Source organism: Panthera uncia (assembly GCF_023721935.1).
Source record: "Panthera uncia isolate 11264 chromosome A3 unlocalized genomic scaffold, Puncia_PCG_1.0 HiC_scaffold_11, whole genome shotgun sequence".
NCBI lineage: Eukaryota > Metazoa > Chordata > Mammalia > Carnivora > Felidae > Panthera > Panthera uncia.
Window position 1 is genome coordinate 8,705,121 of NW_026057578.1, and position 19,532 is coordinate 8,724,652.

General features: G+C 40.9%; 1 long non-coding RNA gene across 1 annotated transcript; it reads left to right on the forward strand.

Moving 5' to 3' along the window:
- The first annotated feature begins 641 nt into the window (after nt 1–641).
- LOC125936043 (uncharacterized) lies at nt 642–17,965 on the forward strand. Its single transcript, XR_007461907.1, has 5 exons — nt 642–739; nt 8,130–8,185; nt 13,494–13,701; nt 16,734–16,921; nt 17,699–17,965. It is a non-coding gene; the product is annotated as an uncharacterized LOC125936043 (long non-coding RNA).
- The last annotated feature ends 1,567 nt before the right edge of the window (nt 17,966–19,532 follow it).

Genomic DNA, 19,532 nt, shown 5'->3' on the forward strand with positions numbered 1-19,532 from the left:
CCTAGTGTCCGGAGATGGCTTTCAAAGGTCAATCGGGGGGGCTTGGCTTTCGGCGTTAGACTTGGGTTTGCATTTTTGCTCCACAAATTGCTAGCTGTGTGACTTTGGGGGAGTGGGCTCACCTCTCTGGGGCTGCACTTGGAGGGGGGGTTAACGAGGACATTTACAGTTTAAGGCGGTGTTTTTTTTTAAATTGCCCCCTTGAAGAAGTTTCTTTGGACTTTTTCCTCCCGAATCATCTCCCTCCCCGTGAAATTCTAATGCCACAGATGCGCAGGGTATCTCTTTATTTTATTACATACTGTGGTGCTTTGGAGGAGCACAAGGCGTTGTAACAGCTAAGATTTTTCACTCCCCGCGAATCCATGTTGACCCGCTCAGGAGCAGTATCACCCTGTGGAGAATGCTGACTTTAGGGCAACGGTAAAGATTAAGAAAGGTGATTTCTGTCAGCTACCTGATACGGAGTAAGTGCTCAGAAATGGTTAAGTATTAATGTGTGTTGTAGAGACCACACGTTAGAGGTAATACAGGATTATTAATACAGCATATGCTATATATTATCACATATCATATATCAATATACTATTATGCATATCATATATCATATCATACGTCTTCTCTCTCCACCTAATGCCTGCAGGTTGGGTGTGGACGGAAGAACAAAGGTGCAGAAGGAGGCGGGAAAAGACACAGACGCAAGCTGAGGCGGCCGTGTGAAATACCACAGGAGTTCAGGGTATGAAATCAGGCTAGGGTCTCAGGTTCCCTTCACCCCGCCATGTGGCCTCGAAGATGGTGTTCAGCCCTGCTGGGTCCCTGTGTCTCCGTCTCTACCCTAGGCACGGCACACTTTTCCTCTCTATCGTGCAGCGAAGAGTAAATCCAAAAGCACATGGAAGGAGACCACGACAGGGCCTTTGTTATTTGTGCCAAACGCACCTTCACCGGGTGCCCCCCCTCTGGGCACGAGCCCTACTCTCCGGCGTGGTGACAGGCCAGCAGGCAGTATACGTTGTCGCAGGTGCACACATCGTAGGTGCAACCAGAGAGCAGGACTTTTCCTAGACTGGAGGTCAGAGAAGAAGGTAGGGTGAGAGCATGTGCAGAGATGCTGAGGCCAGACAGTGCCTGGAGGGTGCTGAAATTGAAGGGCCCCCCGTTTGAACGTGCCAGAGGAAGCGAGTGTCCCGGGATGGCAGGAGCCAGCCTAGGCAGGCAGGGTCTCAGGCCAGCTGAGGCCAATGGACTGATACCAGGGCCATAGGGAGTCATTAAAGGCAATCAATCAAGGGATGGGGGCGGGCAGGCGTAGCTGAGGGCGCAAGAAACATCTTAGAACATCTTGTGTTTTCTCAAATTCTTTCCATTTCCTTCGGGGCAGGAGGAGCTTAGTTCTGGAAACTGGGAAGCAGACCAAAGGGGGGACTGGATAACTCAGGGGCAGATGAGACATCAGTTCATATTTCAAAGATTTTTGCCTGTCACACTTGCTTTGGTGGAGAAGTGTGTCTTCTCTGTTACTCATCCCACAGCTCTCCAGACTTCACTGCTGGCTCTTGGAAGTCCTGGGACACTTTCTGCTCACATCACAGAACTTAGGCCCAATGATTACTTTATGGTAACAAACCATCATTTTATAGGGCCTGCCATTTGCCAAAGCTCATGCTAGGAGCTTACAAGAGTGTGGCCTTCCCATATCACAAACTTGGATGTGAATTCCAGGTCCACCTTGTCAAGGGGTCTGTGCTTGGGGCAACTTGGGTCTTCTCAGCTGTAAAATGGGGTATGAGTCGGTACCTCCTGGGATTGTTGGAGGATTGGGACGCTTCTCAGCGTTACCTTTTACTCACTAGGTCAGCATCAATACATAGTATATGTTAGGGTATTAGTTAGGACTCATTCATGCATTCATTGATTCTCTCCGCAAATATCATCCCGGACAGCTGTGATGTGTAAGCCATGACAGGCTGTCTTAGAAGTTGGGGATACAATGGTGAATCTGCCCTCAGGAATCTACAATCTAGTGACAGTGTAATGAGGGTCAACAAATGTTTTTTGGGAAAGGCCAGATAGTAAATATTTTTGCTTTTGGGGGCTCAAGAGACAAAATGGAGTGAAACCCATGTCGCCAACTTGAAAGGGTGCCTGTAGCCTTTTCAAATTAGCTCCTTTCACTTAGTAATATGCATTTAAGATTCCTCCATACCCTTTCATGGCTTGCTAGCTTGTTTCTTTCTCGTGCTGAGTAATATTCAATTGTCCGGATGGACCACAGTTTCCACTTGCCTACTGAAGGACATCTTGGTTGCTTTCATGTTTTGGTAACCATGAATAAAGCTGTTGTAAACATCCATGTAGAGGTTTTTGTGTGGACAAAAGTGTTCAACTCTTTTGGGTAAATACCAAGAAGCATGACTGCTCGATTGTATGGTGTGGAGTATGTTTAGTTTTGTAAGAAACTGTCACACTGTCTTCCAAGATGGCTCTACGGTTTTGCATTCCCACCGGCAAAGTAGGAGAGTTTCTGTTGCCCCACACCCTCGCCAGCATCGTTGCTGTCAATGTTCCAGAACATTCTCTAGTGTTGTCAATGTTCTGGCTATTCTAATAGTGTGTAGCGATGTCTCATTGTTGTTTAAATTTGCAATTCCCTGATAACTTGCCATCAGTATACCGTCTTTGGTTAAGTGTATGTTAAGGTCTTTGGCCCATTTTTAAAAATTGGGTTATTTGCTTTCTTATTGCTGAATTTTAAGAGTTCTTGTATATTTTGAGCAACAATCCTTTGCAAATACTTTCTCCCAGATTGTGACTCGTCTTCTAGTTCTCTTGATATTGTCTTCTGTAGAGTAGTTTTTAATTTTAGTGAAGTCCAGTTTGTAACTGTAGCGAAGTCCAGCTTATCAATTATTTCTATCATGGATCATGTCTTTGATGTTGTCTCTGAAAAGTCACCACCATATCCAAGGTCATTTAGATTTTTCCCCTACAATGCTTTCTAGGAATTTTATAATTTTGCATTTTACATGTAGGCATATGATCCATGTTGGTTTGTTTTTAGGAAACGTGTACCTTCTGTCTAGATTCACTTTTTTGCATGTGGACTTTTGGTTGTTCTCTTATTGAAGAGACTGTCTTTGTTCATTGCATTGCCTTTTCTTCATTGTCAAAGATCAGTTCACTATATGTACAGGGCTGTATTTCTGGGCTCTCTCTTCTGTTCTATTAATATACTTGTCTGTTCTTTCACACCGTCTTGATTACTGTGGCTTTAGAGCAAGTCTTGAAATTACATAGCCTCAGTCCTCCAACTTTGTTCTCCCTTAGTATTGTGTTGACTGTTCTGGGTCTTTTGCCCTCGACAGAAACTTTAGAATCGGTTTGTCAGTATCTATAAACTAACTTGGTGGGATTTTGACTGGGATTGCCTTGATTCTACAGACCAAGTTGGAAAGAAGTGACATCTTAAAATATTGAGTTTTCCCATCCATAAATATGGAACATCTCTCCGTTTATTTAGTTTTTCTTTGATTTCATTTTATTTATTTATTTGTGTATTTGTTTATTCAATTTAAATTTTAGTTAACCTACAGTGAAATATTTGTTTCAGGATAATGAGCATTTCATAGATTTCCTCAAGTCGATCTTGTACGTATTTTGTTTTATGCACCTAAGTATTTCATTTTTGGGGGGTGCTAATGTAGGTGGTATTGTGTTTCTAATTTCAAATTCCCCTTGTTTGGTGTTGGTGCATGGGAAAGTCATTAACTTTTGCTTGTTAACCTTGGATGCTCCAACCTTGCTACAGTCACTTCGTCCAGGAGTTTTTTTTTTGTCAGTTCTTTCAGGTTTTCTACATAGACAATCACGTCATCTGTAAACAATTATAGTTTGATGTCTTCCTTCACAATCTGTATACATTTTTTATTTCCGTTTCTTGTCTTATTGTATTAGCAAGGACTTTCAGAATGACGTTGACAAGAGGTCATGAGAGGGGACATCCTTGCTTTGTACCTGCTCTTAGAGGGAAAGCTTCAAGTTTGTCACCACTAAGTCTGATGTCAGCTGCAAGTTTTTGTAGATAGTCTTTATCAAATTGAGAAAATTCCCTTCTGTTCCTAGTTTACTGAGAGTATTTATCATGAATGGGTGTTAGATTTTGTCAAGAGCTTTCTCTGCATCCGTTGGTATGAACATGTGATTTTTCTTTTTTGGCTTGTTGACATTAATTAATTTTTGAATGTTGAACCAGCCTCCCATACCCAGGATAAATCCCATTTGGTCATGGTGTCCAATTCATTTTACGTATTTTTGAACTTGATTTGCTAATATTTTACTGAGGATTTTTACATATATGTTTGTGAGAGATATTGATCTATAGTTTTCTTTTCTTGTAATGTCTCTGTCTAGTATCAGTGTTAGGGTAATGTGGCCTCATAGAATGATAATGTTGGATTTTCTCTGCTTCTATTCTTTGAAAGAGATTGTAGAGAATTGGTATGATTTCTTCCTTAAATATTTGGTAGAATTCACCAGTCAATCCATCTGGGCCTCATACTTTCTGTTTTGGCAGGTTATTAATTATTGATTCAATTTCTGTAATAAATAGAGGTCTATTTAGATAATCTATTCTTGTGTGAGTCTTGGCAGATTGTGTCTTTCAAAAAATTGGTCCATTTCACTTAGGTTATCAAATTTGTGGGCATATAGTTGTTCATTGTATTACTTTATTATCCTTTTTATGTCCATGGGATCTGTAGTGATGTTTTCCCTTTTATTATGATATAAGTAATTTGTGTCTTTTTTTTTCCTTGGTAAGCTAGAGGCTTATCAATTTTATTGATCTTTTCAGCTTTTGGTTTCATTGATTTTCTCTGTTGATTTTCTGCTTTTAATTTCACTCATTTCTGCTTTAATTCTTATTACTTCTTCTGCTTACTTCATATTTAATTTATTTTTTTCCAGTTTTCTAAATTGGTAACTTAGGTTATTGATTTTAGATTTTTCTTCTTTTCTAAATTATTCATTCAATGCTATAAATTCCCTCTAAGCACTGCTTTCACTGCACCCCACAAATTTTGATAAGTTGTGTTTTCATTTTTATTTAGTCCAAAGTGTTTTAAAATTTCTCTTGAGATTTGTTTTTTGACCTATGTGTTATTTAGAAGTGTGTCGTTTAATCTGCACATATTTTGGGATTTTCTAGCAGTATTTCTGTTACTGATTTCTTGCTTAATTCTATTTAATTTCTAGAGCAGGCATTGCATGCTTTCTATGCTTTTAAATTTGGTAAAATATGTTTTGTCTCCCAGAATGTGTCTATCTTGGCTAATGTTCCGTGTGAGTTTGAGAAAAATATATATTCTGCTATTGTTGGATGAAGTAGTCTATAAAGGTCAACTGTGCTCAGTTGATTGATGGTGTTGTTGAGTTTGCCTATAGCAAATTCTTACTAATTTTCTGTCTGCTTGATCTTTCCATTTCTAAGAGAGAGAGAGTGTTGAAGTTTCCAGCTATAAAGGTGGATTCATCTATTAATCTATTTCTCCTTGCATTTCTATCAGTTTTATCTCATGAAGTTTGATGCTCTGTTGTGTGGTGCATATATGTTAAGAATTGTTGTGTTTTTAGAGATTTTAATCCTTTTATCATTATCCCTTCTTTATCCTTTATAACTTTCTTTACTTTACAGTCTGCTCTGTTTGAAATTATTACAGCTACTCTCGATTTCTTTTGATTAATGTTAGCATGGTATATTTTTCTCCATCCACTTCTTTTTGTTTTTTAATTTTTATTTTTGAGAGAGAGAGAGAGAGAGACAACAGAGGGAGAGACAGAAAGAATCTTAAGCAGACTCCATGCTCAGCACAGAGTCTGACTTGAGCTGAAATCAAGAGTCAGACGCTCGATGGACTGAGCCACCCAGGAGCCCCTCCATCCACTGCTTTTTAATCTATAGATGTCTTTATATTTAAAGTGGGTTTCTTACAAACAACATAGAGCTGGGTCATGTTTTTTAATTCACTCTGACAATGTCTTTTAATTGGTGTGTTTAGACCATTGTCATGCAAAATGATTGTTGATAATGTTGGATTAATAGTCACCATATTTGTTACTGTTTTCTATTGGTTTTATTTTCCCAATTTTCATATTTTACTCTTTTCTGTCTTTTGTGGGCTTAACTGAGTATTTTGTATGACTTCATTTTCTCCACTTTCTCAGCACATCAGTCATTATTCTTTACTTTTCAAAATGATTGCCCTAGAGTTTGCAATATATATTTGCAAATAATCCAAATCCACTTTCAAGTAACACTATCCCACTTCATGAGTGGTGTGAATATCTTATAATAATGAGATAGCTATGATTCCTCCCTTTCATCCCTTGATCATTGCTATCATTCATTTTTCTCATATACAAACACACACGTGTGTGTGTGTGTGTGTGTGTGTGTGATATGCACATAAGCATACAGAACCAAATATATTTTGAGTATTATCATTTTGAATAAACTTATCTGCTAAATCATTAAGAATAGGAAAAATAAATTTTTAATTTTACCTTCACTTATTCTCTCTTTGATATTCTTCCCTTCTTTATGTGGGTCTGAGTTTCTGACCTAGATTATTTTCCTTTTCTCTAAAGAACTTCTTTCAACATTTCTTGCAAAGAATTCCTTCAAGTTTTGTTTGTCCAAGGAAATCTTTATTCCTCCTTCACTCTGAAGGATAATTTATCATGGTACAGAATTCTAAGTTGGTGGTGTTTTGTTTTTTGTCTTTTTCTCTCAACACTTTAAATATTCCACTCTTCTTGACTGCATGGTTTTTGAAGGGAAGTTGGAAGCAATTCTTTGCTCACTTTGAGGTAAAGTGTTTTTTTTCCTCCAGCTTCTTTCATTATTATTTTTTTTTATATTTGCTTTTCTGTAGTTTGAAGATAATCTACCTAGTTTTTGTTTGTTCTGTTTTTGTTTTTTGGCATTTATCCTGTTTCGTAGACTTCCTGGATCTGTAATTTGGTGGCTGACATTAATTAGAGGAAATTCTCGGTCATGACAGTTTCAAATATTTTCTCTCTTCTTCTTCTTGTATTCCCATTACATGTGTGTTGTGCCTTTTGTGGTTGTCTCACAGACCATAGATACTCTGTTTTGTTTTCCTTTTTTCAGTCTTTGTCTCTTTGCTTTTCAGTTTTTGAGGATTCTATTGGTATGTTCTCCAGCTCAGAGATTCTGTCCTCAGCCATGTTGAGTCTACTAATATACCCATCAAAGACACTATTCATTTCCATTACAGTGTTTTGCCTTTTTTAAAAATCTGTAACATAGTTCTTTCTTAGAATTCCCATCTCTCTCCTCATATCGCCCATGTATTCCTGCACGGTGTCTGGGTGTCTATATCCCTTAGCATATTAATCATGGTCTGGTAATTTTGATATCCTTGCTATATCTGGTTCTGATGGTCTATTCAAACTGCATTTTTTTTTTTTTCCTTTTGAGATGCTTATCATTTTTCCTTAATAGCCAGACATGATGTACTGGGTGAAAGGACCTACTGTAAATAGGGCATTAGTAATGTGGTGGCGAGGTGTGGGGAGAGGGCACTGGTCTACAGTCCTACTATTAGGTGTCAGTGTTTTGGTGAGCCTGTGCCTCTGGGCTGTGAACTTCACAAGAATTTCTCAGTCTTCCCCCATTCCCCCACCTCAGGTGGGGTAGGAAGGCTTGGGCAGCTTGGGGTTGGGTGTTTCTCTTCCTCAGGTCAGTTAGGTTCTGAGAATACCCCAGCAGGTTAGACTCTGGTTAACTAGTCTGTCTTAAGGGCAGGAGTTGTTAAGAAGAACAGAGTGCTCTGGTGTATTTTTATTTTTTATTATTTTAATTATTTTTGCAAATGTTTATTTATTTTTCAGAGAGAGAGAGCACAAGTGGGGGTGGGTCCGAGAGAGGGGGACAGAGGATCTGAAGCGGGCTCTGCACTGACAGCTGCAGGCCTGACGTGGGGCTTGAATTCACCAACCCTGAGATCATGACCTGAGCCGAAGTCCGACACTCAACCAACTGAGCCACCCAGGCGTCACGTGGTGTATTTTTAAATGGTTCTTTTTGTTCCTTTCCTCTGCAGAAAGCTCAAGACTTTTCTCTGATACTTACTGTGGGAATCTGGTCGAGCTCCTGGAGGTAAATCTCACAACATTTTGAGGGCCCCTCCATGCATGGCTGGGTCCTCCTAGGGTTTTTAAGTGTCAGAGTTGTCTGCACGGAGCCTCCAGAAACTTCTTATTACAGTTTAGTTGTCCTGTCCCCACAGTGGTTCCCATGGTGGTTTCTGACCCGAGTCTCCTCTCTGTTAGACCTCTACTCCCTGTATTTGTGTCTGTTCCTTCAATCTTGGGGGTAGAGGTTTGCCCTGTGTCTTCTATTCTCTTATGGATCCAAGCTGAATTGTTGATGTTTTCAGTCTATTTAGCTTTTTGCTTGTTGGTAGGACAGAGTGTTGACTTCCAAGCTTTACATCCTGAACCAGCCTGTGGCTGCTTTTTTAAAACAAATTTTTGTGATTGTGTATTTTTCTACCACATAGGTATACCATAATTCATTTAATTCCACCTAAGAACACTTAGGTTCTTTCCAATTTTTCACAATTATAACCAGTGTTATGATTGGACGTTTTTATTAAATAAATCTCTGTATATCTGCACTTATTTTCAGAGGAAAACTCTCTAGAAGAGTAATTAACCCAAGGGCATGCACATTTTTAGAGAAATTGACAAATACTGCTGAATCATTTTCCAGAAAGTTCTTATTCATTTTGCTCCCAGCAGCAATGTGCGTGGATGTCTTTTCCTTGAGCTCTCTCCAATAATGGAGACATTATGTTTTATTTTTGTCAGCTAAGTGCAAATGATTTCTCCTTGTTTTAATATATGTCTCTTTGGTTATTACTGTTACTTGATATTGTATTAAGTGTTCATTGAAAATTTATATTTCTTTATTTGCATCCTATTGGCTCATGAATTTTGCCAAAATTTTTCTATATGGATATTTATTTATTTTCTTAGAGACATATAAACACTCTTTACATCACTAATTATGCTAAAACAATTAACCATGTATTAATTCAAATAATTACCCCCCATTTGTGACTTTTCATTGTATATATGGTGTTTTTTTTTCTTGCTCCTAGAATTTTAGTTTCTATAATTTCTAAATTTTTTTTCTTTAATGTTTATTTCTTTTTGAGAGACAGAGACAGAGCTCGAGCAGGGGAGGGGCAGAGAGAGAGGGAGACACAGAATCTGAAGAAAGCTCCAGGCTCTGAGCTGTCAGCACAGAGCCTGACACGGGGCTCGAACTCACGAACTGTGAGATCATGACCTGAGCTGAACTCGGATGCTCATCCGACTGAGCCACCCAGGCACCCTTATAATTTCTTATTTAGCATTTGTACCTGGAAATAACTTCCCTGCCTGATATCAGGTAAATATTGACCTATATTTTCCTCTGGTTTTGGGATTTCACTTCTAGATTTAATTCTTTAATTCATCGGAAATATAATTTAATAAATATGAGATATTTAACTTAGTTGTTTTCCTGAGAAATTTGCCAATTGTACAACATTTTATTTGTTGTTAATGCACTTTTTAAAAATATTTATTTGTTTTTGAGAGAGAGAGAGAGGGAGAGCATGAGCAGGGGAGGGGCAGAGAGAGGGGCGAGACACAGAATCCAAAGCAGGCTCCAGGCCCTGAGCTGTCAGCACAGAGCCTGATGTGGGGCTCGAACCTATGAATCAGAGATCATGACCTGAGCCAAAGTTGGGTGCCCAATCGACTGAACCACCCACGCGCCCCTAATGCACTTTTTTTCTTTACAAATTAAAAATTCTACTCTTATAATATGCTGAATTCTTATTTAAATGCTTAATATATTCCTGGGAATTATTTTGTTTTTCACTGAGTTGTTTGTTCACCGTTGTGCCAGTAGGCATTTAAAAATTATTACAGCTTTACAGTATATTTTCATGCCTAACAGGTACATTCCTTCATCTTTTAGTTTTCCTACTCTATTATCTTCATTTGTTCTTTAATTTTGAAAAGGCAATACACGCACTTAATAAAATCAATGGGGCTATATTGTTTTCATTTTGTCAAAATTTTCATTATTTTATTTTATTATTTAAGATTTTATTTTTAAGTAATCTCTACACCCAACATGGGGTTTGACCTCACAACCCCTAGGTCAAGAATCACATGCTCTACTGACTGAGCCAGCCAGGCGCCCCGGGACCGTGGTGGTTTCAAATGGCCAGTTTGTTGAATATGCATTCAGATATGCACTGAGCAAGATGTATGACACATTGGATACATTTGGGACTGTCGAAGGACCTCAGTTCGTCCAGCCTGACCCCTCTTAGCTTGGGAGCTGTGTCTTGCCTTCTTCAGGACTTGCCTGTGTCTGGCTTCTGCACTTGGACTAGTGAGGTTCTGCCTTGAGTCCACTGGCTTTAGAGCAAGCACACTCATTTGCACTCCTGACTTCCTCCTTTCCTTGCTCCTCATGGAGACCATTCCAGATAAGTCAGGTGAAACTCATTGAGGCCCCTGGCAGTCCAGCAGGGTGGGATAGCTCAATAGCATGTTCCAAGATCTAGCAGATGACAGTCTTTGAGGCCAAAAAGTCCTTAAGAAATGCTTCGCTGCCCTGGGGGTAGAATGAAAGGGGTAGATCTTAGAAGGTTCAGGCAATGAGTGGACAGGGGCAAGGGAGGCAGCATTTCAGAGATAGTGGCTGGGGCGTCCCCAGATCTCCAGGAAAACAGCATTTATTTATTTAAGAAATATTTTTTGGACACCCACTGTGTGTGGGACTGGGCCACACCCGGGACTGGGAATATGTGAACAAGACACACGCTGATTTCTGCCCTCATGTGTGGCCTGTGGGGGAAACTGACATCATGCAAATGAACACAACAGGAGTACGGGATTGGGGCTCCGGAGTAAAAAGAGAGTGTTCCCGATGGGGGCTCAGGGAGCACCTTTCAGAGGATTCAGTATCAATCCTGATACACTGGGGATGTAAGGACACAGTGTGGTGTCTTTTAGGCACCGTTGGAAGGTAGTGTAGCGGGAGCTGGGCGCACAAGGGGGAAGATGGGGTCGGGGAGCCGGCAGGAGACGGATTGGGCGGGTCTGGGGAGGAGTTTGGATTTTATTCTGAGTGAGATGGGCTGTGACAGGAGCCTGCCCGTGTCCCTTGGCATCGGTCCTTCCCTGCCTGCCATTCATCTCTATTTCCAACTCCACCCACGTGACTCTGTGCCTTGGGGTGGTCTTTGGCCACTGAAGCCTACCTTTTCCAACCTTTGGGCTGGTTGGAAGTTCTGGGGAGTTGAGGCCCCCTGCCCCCTCCCCTTACCCAGCAGCGGCCCTGCACTAATAACTGAGCTAAGGTGGTGCATAAATACCCCAGTTCCCATCTCCGTAGGCAGAGTCACTGAGGAGATGGTCTGCCCTGGCTCCCAGAGTTCCCAGCGGGATTCGCGCCATTGCACAGGGGGGTCATTGTTTTTAAGGCCCCTTTATCTTATTGACATCTTTTCATCTCCCGTTTCCCTTCCCCACTCCCCTCTTGGCGTTTCTTGGATTCATCTCCCATGTAAACTCTCCTCGCGTTTCGTCTTGAGGCCTGTTTCCGTAGGAAATCCTGGGTGTTGGAGGGTCTTGGGCGGGGGTCAGCAAACTGTAGCCCATGGGCCAAATCCAGCCTGTTGCCTGTTTTTGTAAATAAAGTTTTATGGGAACACAGCTATGCCCATTTGGCTAACTATTGTCTATGGCTGCGTTTCACCACAGTAACTGAGTTGGGTTGTCGGGTCAGGGGCCACAGGGCTCACCAAGCCAAACTTATTTACTATCTGACCCTGCAAAGAAAAGCCATGCCCGTCTTTGGTCTTGAGGAGCAGAATGGCGGGGTCCATTTTACTTTATTAAGAGATCACTCCAGCTGCAGGGTAGAGTGCAGATTTGAGGACAGAGGGCTTAAGGACCAGTTAGAAGGCCAACACAGAAATCTAGGATGATTGCAAAGTGAACAAGACTTGAGTTGTATTTTGAAGTTAGAAACAGTAGGACCCGTGCATGGATTGGAAGGAGGAAGGGAGAAGTTCAGGGATGTATCCTTGTGTACTTCTGGTTCTTCTAATGCTCCTTGAGAAATTACCTTTATGTTCAGTGTCACTTCTTCAGGAACCCTCCATGACTTCTCAGCTTGGTTGGGGGCCACCCCTGAGCCCCTGGCGTCCCCACCCGCATCCTGTCATAATGTTCTGTTCTTCTGTTGATCCGGCCTTAGATCATAGAGATAACACATAGATAACAGAGCCCGGATTCCTAACACCATTTGACTCTAGACTCTGCTCTCGTGACCATCATCACGACTATCGGTGTAACCCTCGGATGTAGCACCTAATAGGTGCCCAGTAAACAGTCACTGAGTGAAGGAAGACCAAGAACCCTTTGGTTTGCTCCAGACTGCTTACCCTGACACCCTGCCTTCGCTGCTTCCCCTCTCCCCACCTGTCTTGCTTCTCTCGCTGGGCTCTCATAGTTTACGGCTCAGACATGGGGCCATGGCAATGAAGTGGAGCTAACAGGTGATAGGATAGTCATCATAATTTAATGAGCACGCGTCTCACGTAGCCACACGATACGGAGGCCGCGAGCTGGCTGTGCACAGGCAGCAAATCATTTCTGGTGGGGCATCAGCATCTGCTTGGGCAGCTCGTGTGTGAAACATGTTCCAATTCTCCCAGGACATTAAAAGAAATGGAGGGAGGACATAGGGAAACTGAGTGTTAAGCAGGGCTATCGCTCTGAGGTAGAGAAGGCCGGGCCATCTCAATCATGTCTGCCTTCTGCCTTCATCCTTGAATTTGTGAGACAGCCACCCACTGCCTCCGTTGAGATTACATCATAAATTACACAGGCACAAGCTGACCGGATTTGAGAGCATGCGAAGGCAGCCGAGAAACCAAGCAAGGGTGCTGGCATTTGTGAAAAACAAAAAAAAAAATCTGTTGGGGATGAGGGTAGATACTGGAAGCAGGTCAGTAGGTGTAAGCAAGAGGGAGGCCCAATAATTTCCTCGCTTGGCCTCCCCGGGGGTCAGTGCCGTTCCTCCACTGCCTCCTTTCCCCTCTCCCTTGCCTCTCTCCTCTCTTGCCATCTTTAAAAAACACACATAGGCAGAAATCAATCCATCAAATGTCATTACAGATTTATTAAGCCTGATGTAGAAAGACATTTAACAGTAACATCTTCACAAAGCATAAAAAGAGCACTTCTATTCAGTCTTGTGCTTTGAAAATCTAAATATATTTTTATCATATAAATAATTCTTTTCATGTTTTAAGTGCATCTGTGTGGTTTTTTTTTTTCTTTCTTTCTCTTCTTCTCTCTTTTACTTTTCATGTCTCACTTGGCCAAAGCGGAAGTCGGCATTGATGGAAAGGAAGCCATTTGCCAAAAGCTAATGGTGGTGAGAGGGATGTCTGTGTGTTCTACCGTATCAGCTGGGTGTCACAAAGGTGGTTCAATATCTGCAGCATTAGAATGAGGGACAGTCTCCAGCAAAATCATAATGGAACACACCCAAGTACTCAATGTTGGCCATTGGGTTTCCTGATGCAAATTACGGTAAGGTTTCAGATGGGAAACAGTCTATTTTCCACTGCTGAGTGGGAAAAAAAAAAAAAAAAAAAAGACATCCTTTTTCTCCCAAAGGAAAGAGTTATCATGTGTAAAAATGTAAATAATACGCTTATAGAAACCTTTCTGATGGAAATGAGGGGCTCCATATAGCCTTGGCTAGGGCGTCATTATTTTTTTCAGAATAGCTAAAAAAAGTAGCATCTATTATTTAGGGCTTTAATTACAGTTCTCAAAGTCGAATGATTTTCTTAAAAAAAAAACCCCAACTCTTGAGATGTAAAAAATAATGGCTTTTGCGACATAATTTAAGGGTTTTCTTCATCTCCACCATCAGAATTTATTTCTAGTGGTAAAACTGTATTAAAAAAATCTCTCCTCGTAGAGATAATTTCAATGCCGCAGCATCGTACACAGACATACATCTTAAGTGCACCCGAACGAAGTCATTTTTATTCAGCGAGGGGCTGATCTGAATGTTCCTTTTGACCTGGTTTAAGTTATATGTGATATCAAGACCAGATTGTTTATAATTAGGAGAGATGACAGGAGGGTGGCACCAAGGGACAAAGGCAGGAGCACCTTTTCTGAAAATCCCTGCATTGTTTTTTTTTTTTCCCAAGCTGGAAAGCCATCATTTCCAGCTGGGTTGTTTGTCTTTGGGCAGTGACAACTTGGCCAAGCCTTTGGAAATTTGCAAATAGTGACTGCATTGAGTCCTAGCATTCAGGATGATGGGGAGTAGTCAGCCAAGGGCCAGCCAAGGGAAGCATTTTCGAGATCCTGGAGAAGTGGGCACGGATTCCTGCCTATCTGTGATGAATCTGTTTGGCCACAGGGTGGTATAATTTTCCTAGCAGAAAACTTTTTTTTTTTTTTCATTGCAAGGACAATTTATAATCATCAAAAACAAGTGAAACATGGTTTTGATTAAAACAGCCTGTTGGCTCAATAATCTCTGTAATTTTAAAAACATCCTTAATGCAGAAGAAGAACACGCCGATGTCAGGAACGGCCTGGGGCCCCGTTACAACAACAACCGGATAAGTAAGGAGAAAAATTGCGAGGTCATAAAAACAAAATTAAGCTAATGTTTCAGATTTCGACAATTATGAATTCTTCCTCTAAGAAGACATTAAAAAATTTTTCAGGCACTATTAGATCAAATACAAAGAGGATAATTCTACATGGATGAGTTTGCAGTTTTCCCAAGGGGTAAAGCATGCCTTTAAAGGAAAACTCTGAGTTAGGACGCGGGTTCCTCCCTAGATCCAGCAGTTGGACGGGACTCATGCAGACAGACAAACTTGGGTCTTAGAATTTCTTTGTAAAGTCAAATCTCATTCTTTCATTAGCTATCGAAAGAAAATGACCAGGAAAAAAATTACAAGCATATATATATATATTTTTTTTCTGTACAAAAGAATCCCCATTGTGGGCCAGTTTGGTAGGAAACAGAAACAGGCAAATATAACAAAATCTGTGTTCATACATGGAGATATAGTTAGTATATACAAATATGTACAGTATAAAAAATGTACGGAAGGCTTATGTTCCCAGCCATCCAAGCTGCATTGTACATGGGGAAAACAGCCTGGCTTTTCCTCCTAATATACAGGCAAATGTATTATATACAGCATGCAGGCGTTAGAAAATTAGTGCATTTGCACAGAAACATTCTACAGGTATGGTTGTAGTCATTTTTCTTTGAAAATGACTAGTCTGCTTTCCTAATATAAAAACGTGTTTGCCTTTCCTCGCTGGCAAATAAACACTTTCCTTCAGAGCAAGGATGAATGTGATTCTCCCAACTCACTCTGCCTTAGAGTCCCACTGCCTTTTCTAAAAAAAAAAAAAAAACAAAACAAAAACAACAAAACCCCCCAAACCCCCAAAAAAACCCCCAAAACAAAAACACAAAAACAAAACAAAACAAAACAAAATCAAAAACAACCTAGAATTCACACAACAGGACAAATGTGTTGGAATCACGGTTGATACCAAATTCCTTAAAAAGTGATCTGGGTTCCCCAGTGTAAGAGCTGGTTGACCATTAAAAAGACCGTACGGATCCACTGCCTTCTGGAGCTTTAAGGGGGTTGGAAGTTTATGATTCATGCTGACGGTGCCTGGCTTTTAGGAATCAAAGTCAAGAGACATCAGGCGGATATGAGTATATTAGAGACCAAAAAGGATAGCGGGTCTCGAGATATCGTGACATTTGAGAACCTTGAGCCAAATGAGAATTGTTTCGTGTGTCAGCTTTTCTGGACTTACACTGCGTTCTGATTCTGCTGTGCTCGAAGCCAAAATATTGTATTGCAAAACCGGAATGTTCCTGTCATATTTAGCCCCAGTACAGGACGGGAACAATTTTTCCTTCTTCTCCGCAAACCGGTTGAACTTTGTGTATTTAAAAAATATACGAACACATTTATAATTCCTGAATGTTATATGGGTCATTTAAAAAGTGAAAATGTCACTGTACAAAGTCTCCACGTTTGCGACATAATCGTATGATTGTGCAAGTTCTGTAACTATAAGCCTCTGCCTGGGGATGGATACCCAAACACAGGTTTCAGGTTCAAGATAATTCAGCAAACACACTGAAATTCATTTTCTGGAGGGGTTGAAGGGAGTGGTAGGTTTTTTTCTTTTTTTAAGTAATGCATTTGTTCGAGTTTTTCAACTTCTCTTGGGGGTTTTCACAAAAGAGTTATTATTTGTACTTCCAGAAGCGCTTTTAAGCAAATAAACATTGTAGGAAGGGCTGTGAGGATTTAATCTGTCTTTTTCAAACAGATCGTTTGTTAAAAGGCCTTAATGATTATCATATGGCTATTGGTAAACTCATTTGTGTGCTGAAAGGTTGCAGATCAAGGTGCCTTTCCTTGGAAGAGCCATTTTACTTGGAATATATTTTTCCAAAGGAAATGGACAGAGCCCTGTTGCAGAAATAGCATTCCACCTGGTACTAGCATTTTAAAACAGTCCTATTCTAATCCATAAAACATTTCTAGTTTTCCCTGAAGCCTTGGGCTGCCTTGCGCATGAATAATTTTTGGAGAAACACCCACGCCCGTTAGCCCATTGTTCGTAACTATTGGAAGAAGATTAACCAGAGCCTGGAAATTGTATATCTGCGTATGCCTCTGAATCTGTCACAGGAAACCAAAGGAGATAAGTAGCTTTTACTTTGGATGAAGAGGTAAAATTCCCCTGTAGAAATTCTAAAGATGATTCACAAGTTTCAAAATGTTTAATCCTTCCCTACAATGGAAACATGTATCTCTGTCTGGGGGAATGGAAATTTGTATCTCGTTCTCCTGCTCAATCTTTGTCTAAAAGCATTTCATGGATATTTTGAGAAAGTGCCACATATAGGAAGGGAGAAAATGAAATTAGCATTTTAACATCTCACCGGGGAAAAAAATAAACCGAAAGTTCAGTTGTGATTTTTTTTTTCTTCCTGGCCTAATGCTTGTTCCAAATAGATATCACTTTATTACTCTTTAGAATGGCATATGTGTATGTGTGTGTTTAAAGCCTTCGAGATTTCTTATTTATTTATTTATTTATTTTATATTTATTTAAAAAAATTTTTTTAATGTTTATTTTTTTTTGAGAGAGAGAAAGACAGAGCCCGAACAGGGAAGGGGCAGAGAGAGAGGGAGACACAGAATCCGAAGCAGGCTCCAGGCTCCCAGCTGTCGGCACAGAGCCCGACACGAGGCTCGAACTCATGAACCGTGAGATCATGACCTGAGCCGAAGTCGGACGCTTAACCGACTGAGCCACCCGGGCGCCCCTATTTATTTATTTTTTTAATTGAAACTCAAGTTAACATATAGTGTGGTATTGGTTTCGGGAGTAGAATTTAGTGATTTCATCACGATTATTATCACTATAGCATTCATCCACATACTTTTATGCCTGTCGAGAGTAGAGGATAATGTGAAAATGACACTTTTCATTTTTTTTTTAGACAAAAACATTTAACAAGGTTAAAAAATGAAACCCAGTGAAAAAGATTGGAACGCAGTCAGATAACCGGTGAGGTGACAGATGGAGAAAACAACAGAATGCATGCCCCTTTGAAGGCCTTGTAATCTTTGGATTTAGTGTGAAAAGTTTCAGAAAATCATAGACTTTTACTGTGTCACTGTCTGTAGACCCTGGAAAAATAACAGTAAATTCATGTATATGTACATCTCCTCACTGCTTACCCAGAGTTACATAAATGCTTCCCAAATATGTCATTTCATTAGTTTGTTTTCTGCATTTCAACTAAGTTCAGCGGTTTGTGCCTGGGACATTAATGATGCAAAACTCAACCAAGCAGGCACATTGTAGTGGGGCAGGGCGGCGGGGGTGGGGGGGTGGGGGGGGGCGGGGGCGGGTGGTGAGTTTTCAGAAATCTACTTGTGACCTTAGAGAAATCCTGTGGGGACTGTCTGGGCTATCCAATATACTCTGTGATTATATTCTACATTTAGGCCTTGACCTATTTTTAAGCTATTTCATTTCTGTATGCTTTTCAGAAGGAGAATTCCCCCTTCTGAAATATTGTTGTTTTGAAAACCAGGAATAAAACACAAATGACAGAGGGGTTGGACCCTCTCTGAGCTCCTCTTCGAGGCGTCTGGTATCAGCTCCCCCCCGTCAGAAGCCGTGATAAGCACAGGAGGACTAGGACGTTGTGTGCATTGTTAACTGCCGTATTCCGTAGCACGTTGAATAGTGTCGTGCACACGGCAGGTGCTCCCTAAAATTTGTGGAATGAATTTGCCGAAAAAACTGTGCTTCCCAATCTGCCTTGTGCCCCCGGTGCTTTGTAACATGGTGTAGATTTGGTGAATTTGCTGAACTACAAAATGGGGCCAAATACATAAAACTCAAGGATTTATACACACTCTTTTCCAATGGACATTTCAGTTTGCAGCTGGTTGGTGGTCTTAGCTAGAAGGAAGGATGGGGAAGGAAAGGCAGGTTCTCACCCTCACTGATCCCCAGGGTTGGTGTCGGAATGGAGATACTCGAGTGTAATTCGCATGATATTTGCACGTCATGTGCCTTTCCATTTCTAAAGTTCCATTATATCAGCACTGCGTTTATTCAGAGAGAGGAAGAGAGTGGTCTGAAAACAGATACAAACATCCTTCTGAGCTCATGTTAATGTTTCCCTCCAGAAAGAAGTTTCTAGAAGCCTCACAGGGCTTGCCAAATGAAAGACAGGCCTGGTCTCTAGAAATATTCTGAGAGCTGTGTTTATCTCACATCGGGAGCCCAGATCTTGTTTCCTAAGGAGAACGTTGGCAGCTGTCCCTCAGCAGTGACATTTACAGTTACCAAGTGACAATTCATGAATCTTACCAAATTTATCAATATTTTTGTCTCTCGCCTCCCCCCCCCTGCCCCCCCCCCCCCGAGAAATTGCGCTAACGAAACCATATAAATTAGATGTCGAAGCAGATGATTTATTTTTTCTTTCTTAGAAGGGAAACAATTTCCACGGAGTTGAGAATTGTACTGTCCCCCCCCCCCCCCCCCCCCTGGAACAAGAGCTCAGGAATCTGCTTCTGAAGGGGTAGCAGCGGGATCTGGATTACGTAACTTGATCCAATAACCCTGGGTTGGAGCAGGCGATTTTTAACAGCTTCAGGAGCCCCAATGCTAATGCACTGATTTTCCTTTAATAGAATTTTGTTGTCGAAGGACAGTGCTCAGTAGAGCCCACCCTTCGATCTTAACCCATGTGAAGACTGTTCCTTTCCAGTTGAGCTCCATTCATTTCTGGTTGAATAGGTTGAGCAAAGACA